This window comes from Elephantulus edwardii, unplaced genomic scaffold (genome assembly GCF_000299155.1).
Source record: "Elephantulus edwardii isolate Elephantulus edwardi_28Jun2011 unplaced genomic scaffold, EleEdw1.0 scaffold00009, whole genome shotgun sequence".
In the NCBI taxonomy this organism is placed as follows: Eukaryota; Metazoa; Chordata; class Mammalia; order Macroscelidea; family Macroscelididae; genus Elephantulus; species Elephantulus edwardii.
The window spans coordinates 10,540,547-10,549,162 of record NW_006399759.1 but is presented as its reverse complement, the minus strand read 5'-3'; the positions used below and the strand labels follow the sequence as shown (position 1 = coordinate 10,549,162).

General features: G+C 39.3%; 1 pseudogene; it reads left to right on the top strand.

Moving 5' to 3' along the window:
• The first annotated feature begins 7,853 nt into the window (after positions 1-7,853).
• LOC102846167 lies at positions 7,854-8,024 on the top strand (annotated as a pseudogene).
• The last annotated feature ends 592 nt before the right edge of the window (positions 8,025-8,616 follow it).

Genomic DNA, 8,616 nt, shown 5'->3' with positions numbered 1-8,616 from the left:
GGTTTAGAGCTATTGTGCATAGGGTCGCTATGAGTCGGAAACGACTCGATGGCACATAACAACAACAACAACTGGATCACTACATATAAACATATCATAACATATTTTTAACATACAGCTTACTATGTACTTCCTTGGATTTGCTTTTCTACCTATCTAAATTGCCAATGAAACTGTAAGTTTCATAAATACAGAGGGGCATGCATGTTTTGATCATGCATGAATTATCAGTGCTAGAACAGGCATATAGTAGACACAAGATAAATGTTTCAAATGAATGGAACAACACACCAAGAAGGGACTGTTAGGGCACCAGAATGTTGATGAAAACAGAGCCTAAAAAGATATAATGCAAAACTGACAGAATTCAAAGGGAAACTTGATAAATATTGATGAGAAATTAGAGTCTCTTGCTCAGAAACTGCTAAATCTAGAAAACAAAATACTTGTAAGGTTAGTAGTTTTGTACAATAAATGTGACATAATCTATTAAACTACATGGGAAACTCAAACAACTGACATTCTCCTAAAATACATATAAACATTTACAAAAATGCCAAATAGCAGGCTGTAATAAAGAAAGCTTAAAAAAAATTAATCCAGAAGTGCAAAGACAATAAAGCAAATGAAAGAAGGAAAAAAGCCACCATAAAAGCAAAACAAGCCTAAATACACACATGTGTTGTTTAACGTCTACAATACAATCTGTGCAATGGGACATTATAGGATGTCATGCAAACACTATACTAAAACTTTATGAGTGCCCACTTCAGTTCATCCTCACAGCTGCTTCTGAAGACACTGGAAGAATGGATAGTGGCAGCAGCTGTCGCTGAGAGGGTAGCAGTGGGAGCAGAGCAAGAGGGAGTCAGTAAATTGCACTAAGCTCCATCCACTGATCCAAGTACCTGAGTAACAAGCACAGCCTTGGCCCTGCGCCACTCCTGCCACCTGCCTACTCCCTTGGGCAAAAGCCTGAGGGCCCACATCTTGAACCATCCTTTGCGTCATTTCCCTGTATCTTATCTGTGGTCTGGCGCAAGAGTCTGGGTTAGGCGTCTTAAAAACCATTATGGAGAAATATGGGCAATCTCCTTCTGTGTGTTTATGTGCCTCTGAAAACCCACTGGAGGGTCAGGCTGAGTGTCAGTGCTGATTCAACAATACACAACATCAATAACTAAAAGGAGAGTTGCTTTTCTTTACAGATAAAAAATCTTAAATGACCGTGAACTTATACGCAGTCAGACACTGTCTCAATGGAAATTAAGTGAAGCATGCATGTATACTGTATGGTACATGGAGGAAAATAAGGTGAGGTAGATGTACAGAAAAGGTAACACTGTCGCAAAGACCTAAATGAAGCAAATAAGCTATGTGGATAATTAGGGAAGAGTGTACTAAGAATTAGGAAGAAACAGTACAAAAGCCCTAAGATAGTAGGGAGGTTAAGATGTGTGGCAGCAATGGAGGCCCGTGTAAGCAGAGTGGAACAAAGGAGCCTCTACCAAATGCAGTTAGGATTCATTTGTGGTGGCAGTGTTAGGTGCTATCAACTGTGACTCATAGCAGCCTTAAAAACTATGGATCTGAACCTTGTCCTATCTTGTGCCATTCTAACCATCTCCAATATACTTGAGCCACGGTTACAGACACTTTGTCAATCCATCTTGTTGAGGGTCTTCCTCTCTTACACTGACTCCACCTTTCCAAGAATGAAGTCCTTCTGTAAGGGCTAACAACATGGCTCCTAACAACATGCCCAAAACATATGAGATGAAGTCTCATCATCCTTGGCTCCAAGAACCACCCTGGTTACACATTATCCAAGACAGATTTGTTTGTTCTTTTGACCATGTATGGTATTGTCAATATTGTTCTCCAGCACCACAGTTAAAAGGCATCAATTCTTCTCCTCTATCACTGACCAACTTTCAGATGCATAGGTAGCAATGAAGACCATGGCTTGGATCAGGTGCACCTTGGTATCTCTGCTCTTTAGCACTCCGGAAAGTAGATTTTCCCAATATAACACATCTATTCCTATACTACCCAATATTATTCTTACAATAATGAAACTGTAGTGAATTGCTCTGAAGTCAGTTTTCGTAATGTTATTTTTTCACTACCATAATACTGCAGCAAATATTACTTAGATGAACATATAAATACAGGTCCCTGTATAAATATGTATTTCTGGAAATTATTCCTAGAAGTGGATTTACCAGGTCTGAAGGAATGAACACTATCATTTGGACAGCTAATACCTAATAATCTCCACTCTCACATTTTTCAATATCGGCTAACGGTAAACCACTAATCTGCAGTCTGGTAAAATCAGTGTGACAGAAGGCCAGTAAGATAGGATTTGTTTTAGATAATAAAATTTTCACTCTGATTTAGTCAGAAAGAAATTTTGGAGTACTTATACCAGTTCTAGACATACTGCATTTCCTCTAAGCAATTCTCTATGAACTTTTCCCCCCCTTAGCCAAGCTTTCCTTTACCAACAAATGTAAATTAGGAAATAGAGAGTAGTTACAAAGAATCTGAAACAATCTACTGAGTAGCAAGTGCAGGTTATAGATGCACTTAAAGATGCAGTCCAGTCATTATACTATCATGGTTAACAGTCTGGTATATGTCTTCCCAGACTTCTACAAAATGTATAAAAAACAGTTGGTGTTATTCAGAAACCTGGCTGCATGTGTGTCTACAGGCACCTGCTCTCCACAGGGTTTTCAACAGCTGAATTTTCACAAGCAGCCTCCCAAGCCTTTCTTCTAAGATTATGTAAACATTCAGGTAACAATAGGATAGTATTAAATTTTTTAAGAGTTGTTGGTCCATTTTATTAATTTGTTTAATATCTGATGTTCAATTATAATGGCAATTCTCTAACTAGAGAATATTTCAAATCCATCTAAAAAGTAATTCTCTAAGCTAAAATACCTATTCTAAGGATGATTATAAACAAAAGGTACTAATGATACAAGCTAGGAGGAAAACCTCAGAATGGAATGAACTATAGCTTCCAGAAAGAAAGGGGGGGGGGAATACATGTTGACTATTGGTTACATTTAGATAAAGGAGTTATTAGTTACTCATAGGAGACAACACTATAAATTAGATTGGCCAATCTATACTTGATCTTTTTTTCCCTTTCCTTTAGAGATACTCTAAAAATAGTAAGTGGAACTGAGGATGAACTACAATCACAATGGCACACAGTTCAAATCCACCAGCTGCTCTGTGGGAGAAGGAAATCTCCTGTGCAATGTATTGCCTCTGAAAACCCACTGGCGGGTCAGTTATGGGTCAGTTCTAACTAAACAACACACAACAACTACTTTACATAAGGGAGCTCTGGTGACCTAGAGGTAAGGAGTTGTACTATAAACTCAAAGACAGGCTGTTTGAATCCATCAGCTGCTCCATAAGGAAAAGATGGGCAATCCCCTTTCATGTGATTTACGGCCTCTGAAAACCTGCTGGAGGGTCAGCTATGGGTCAGTTCCAATTCAACAGAGCACCGCAACAGCAACAACTTTATACAGGGAAGAATCCCCATCAACAGCAGCTGCAATATAAAGGCAATTGCAATGAAGTGCCATGCCCAGCACCGTCCCCCCAATGCTGCACACTTTCTTCGATCAATCACAATACAATCCTCCTTTGGTACAATCCTTGACAACATAACATCAACACACTTTTGGCTCTCACTACTCTATAACTACGTTCACAAATTTGTTGTAGAGACCACATACAACTCACATACGATATTTACAATCATGGGTCTTATTAAGGAAATTTTAAAACTCACATTGGAAACCCTCAGGACAATTCTTCAGAAAGCAGCCTCTTCATAGCTGTGTTCACAGGCAGGGCCTCTGTCCTACTTGGGCAAATGTTACAACACTCCCTCAGTTATGCCTATTATCTGCCACTGCCACTTTTGTCAGTAAACGCAGGCCCAAAAGTACACATCCCCAGCTCCAAGGGTTGGCAGAGGCAAGTCAACACTCACTGTCTCACACCAGTTTCTACTTCTCAGTCATCTCTGCTTGTTGTGGTTTCATTTTGTTTCTCAGTCTCACTCCATCTCACACAAGAATCTCTGGCCTAAAAGACATGCTGTACTCTCTTCTGACTCTTTCTAGAAGGTTCCTGTTTTCTACCTCTGAGCCCACTCAATTTAAGGCTGGCAGGATGACAAACTTTACCAATGCCCATGTTAGCATTTTATGTAGTTTATTTGCATGTTCCCATCCAAAAGGTGTCATTTACATTATTAACACTGTTGGCAAGTTACTCAATCCCCTTGATGAGCCACTAACACCTCACATTTACATAGTTCTACACTGCCTTGTGGTGAAATTCAAAGCCAATGGCTAGTAAAGCTATTATGAATAATGCAGTATAGCACCTGTGTGGTTGTATTATCTATGCAATAAGGTGGGGTGGGTTTTTTCCTTTTTTGTTGGTTTCCTACATTTTATCACTGACAGCAACATGATTTTGTTCATGAATAAAATTTAATCTAGTATATCTGTTATTGTTAGTACAGTTATTAAGGGAACTGAGTGTGGAATGTTAAGTATGAAAACAAACTAATCTAGCTTTTCAGAGAACTAACTCATGAATGGGAGAAATGTTTATCAGATGAGCAGCAGAGCGGAACAATCCCAGCATCATGCTGGTAGGCATTTTACCTCCTACCTCTGCCAAAAATATTCCCCATTATCATCTAGAAAAGCATTTTTCATTTGTAGCCACAACTCATTAGTGGGCCATAAATTCCATTTATTTAAAAGGTTGTGACTCTATGACCACTAGAAACAGAGTGTATCAGATATTGCTAGAGAACAGTTCTATGTTTGTGAAATGTTAGTTTAGGTTATATGTTTTTACTATGTAAGGGAGAAAAAAAGAATGTGCCATGCAAAGAATAGCTGGAACATATGAGAAGATATACCTTGGAAGGTTATTAGATTGTTATTAGTCTTTATGAGACTGCCTAAGACCATGATTATAAAAATAGAAGAATCATTAGTAAGATGTTAGTACTGCAGAGTCAGAACCGACCTATAGCTGACCCTCCCAGCATGTTTTCAGAGCCAGTTAAACGCACAGGAGGGGACTGCCCATCCTCCTGTGGAGCAGCTGGCCGCCTTGAAGTACACGCCTTTGGGATTACAGCACAGCTTTTAGCCACTAGACCACCAGCGCTCCAAGATGTATATAAATGTCCAAAAGAGGAAGAAGGAGGAGGTATTGGGTGGGAAAAGGGAAAGGTTAGAAATCACTAAGATAGCAAACTTCAGCAGATGGATGGGGAATGTGTGTGAAGGAATAGGAAAGAGTCAATGAGGACTTGAAAAGACAGGGCAATAGATCAACAGTAATTAATGGTATAAAATACAATGTTATACGAATGACTCTATGAAACACAATGTAAATGAAAGATTGTATAAAACACAAGGTACATAAATGAAGCACAATATACGAGTGATTTTATGAAATAATGAAATGAAAGCTTGTATAAAATACAATGTACATAAATTAAACACAATATAAACAAATTATATAAACAAATCAATTTAAAAAATAAAAAAACCAAAAAGCCAAAGCTAAGAGGAGGTGGAGTACACAGGCCCTCATTTCATAGTCTTTTGTTTCGGAGTTCATTCTGACTCATGACAACCCAATGGGTTAAGAAGCAGAATTGCTCCACGGGCTTGAATTTTTATGAAAGCAAATCACCAAATCTTTTCTTCCTCAGTACTATCAAGCTGGATCAATCATTAACCTTTAGGTTAGGAAGAAAGTGTCTGTGACACCTGAGGACGTTTTCAGCTTAGAACCTACTAAAGCAATGCCACTGAAGTTCCTCTAGCTGGATTCTGGCAAGAGAAGTTCATCAGATCCAAAAGGAAACTTGTCTAATGAGCTCCTAGAAAGAAAGGAGCCCTAGATCAGGCTACCTGCCCAAAGATGAGGCTTGCTGACAATTTAGAACGACAAGAAGATACTGCTGACATCTGATGACTATCTTGGCTGAAAGCAGAGCGTACCAGAAAGATGCCTAGGTGTGTTTTACTGATTATGCAAAGGCATTTACCTATGTGGATTATAACAAATTTTGGCTAACATTGAGAAGAATGGGAAGCCCAGAACATGTAATCCTGCTCATATGAAACTTATACCTAGGCCAAGAAGCTGCCATCTGAAAAGAACAAGGGAATACTGCCTGGTTTAAAATCAGGAAAGGTGTGTTATCAGGTTTCTATCCTTTCTCAACACCTATTCAATCACTTACACTTCCTGACTAGTAACAGTGGGTTCAAGTGCGGCAGAGATGATGAGGATGGCATAGGATAGGGCAGAGTTCAGATCTATGTTTACAGGGTTATTCTAAGTCATCAATTCCATGGCACCTAACAACAACAATAATCTGTATGCTAAGCAAATCATTCAAGCTAGAAGAGACTCATGAATGATCTGCATTATGCAAATGACACAAGCTTGCTTGCTGAAAGTAAAAGCTCTGAAACACCTGGCGAAGATCAAAGCCTGCAGCCTTCAACATGGATGAAATCTCAACATCAAGAAAGCAAAAATCGGCAAAGGACACACTGACAAAAGAGATTAATCAGAACTGGCTTTGACAAGCAGTGTGGCAATTGGACAATTAAAACAGACATTCGGAGGGCGGGGGAAGAAGAACAAACTGGGGAGGAGGGTAGAGAGAATGGTGCAGCAATGAAGGAATGAAAACCCAAAATCCCTGTAAATGTTCATTAAAACTAATAAAATTTAATAATAATAAAAAAAAGAAAGCAAAAATCCTCAACACTGGACCAACAGGCAACATCATGATGGATGAAGAAAAGAAAAGACTGAAGTTGTGAATTATTTCATTTTACTTGGATCTACAATCAACACTCACTATAGTGGCAGTCAAGAAATCAAAAGACATGCAGACATGTTGCACTGAGGAAATCTGTCAAAGTCCTCTCCAAAGTGGTAAGGAGCAACAATGTCAGCTTAGAACCTAAGGTGTGTATGATTCAAGCCATGGTTTTCTCAATTACTTCCTATGCATGTGAATGTTGGACAATGATTAAGGATGCTAGATGAGGAATCGATAGTGTTGGGTAAGAGTATTGCTATCCCATGGACTACTGAAAGAACAACTAATTCTGTCTTCAATGAGGGTGCTCCTTAAGAGGAAAAGTTGATGAAACTCTGTCTCACATACTTTGGGCATGTTATCAGAAGGGACCAGTTATTGGAAAAAGACATCAGGGTGGGAAAGGCAGAAGGTATGAAGAGAAGATTCTCAACAAGATGGGTTGACACAAGGGGCTGGAGTAGATCAGAGATAGTTAAGGATGGTGCAATGGACCAGGAAAGGTTCAGATCTGTAGTTCAAGGTCATTATGAGTCATAGCTGATTCCATGACACCCAACAACATTAATTACAGAAGATAAGTATGGCAAAGATTAAGATTCCAGGACATCATTGAGGGAAAGGTTAGTGTGGTAAGGTGCAATGATGAAGTATTAAGGCATTAAATGATTAAGCATCAGTGATAGGGACAACCTTTTATTTTAGCAGAAGAAAACTTCATGAAATTGAGAAAGCTATGTTTACAACTGAAGGTTAATGTACCCTCCTCCCAAGAAACTAGCTACCCCATAAAAAAGAGAGAAAAAAATTTAATAGTTAAAACTCAAGAAAAGATTACATTTCAGTAAGAATGCTAGAGAGCGCACGCGCCGCTCCTGTGCGAGTGCACTATGTCTAGGTTGAGTGCCAGGGTGACCCTGAGGGTGCCGACGGCATCGTGATGCTGACCAGGTTCCTAGGCCCTTGTTACCAGGAACTGGCCAAGTACTGACTACCCACGGTGGGCATGTGGGGCGCCATGGGCTGCGTGGGACTGGTGTGGGCCACTGACTGGAGGTTTATCCTGGATTGGGTGCCCTACATCAATGGCAAGTTCAAGAAGGACGATTGATAGAGCTGCCCTCAGCCGTCTCCTGTGGTATTTGGTGGTGCTGGCCGCTCACACCTCAGCGCCCACATCTGGAATGGCCGGAGTGCTCCCCTCAGATGGATGCCGGGGAACCCCACAATGTGGCTTAAAGACTTTTATGCTCCTTAAGTGGCTGTGATGTATTTCTGCACAGAGCATTAAATCACATCTGCAACTACCAAAAAAAAAAAAAAAGGAATACTACAGAGCAAATGAGATTAGAAATAAAAAAAATGCTGAATCCAGAGGAAGAAAGATTGCTAAAATCAACTAATAAAACTGAAAATTAAAAAATATTTAGCTGTCTAAACTAATAATTTTTTTAAAGTAGAAATAAGGACCAAAAAGTGAGATAAACAAGAATCCCTAAAGCAAACAAAAGAAAAAGCAACACAGAATTACAAAAGTAAAATATTTATAAAAAATATTCCCAACAACATTATGATAAACACAGAAAATACTTGAGTTTTCAAGGCTTTTCTTTCACACAGGTCTACATCAGCACCTCTGGAAGCAGCAAAAAAACCCAATCACACAACATACTGAATACATATCTGCTGCCAAGGACCTTTCC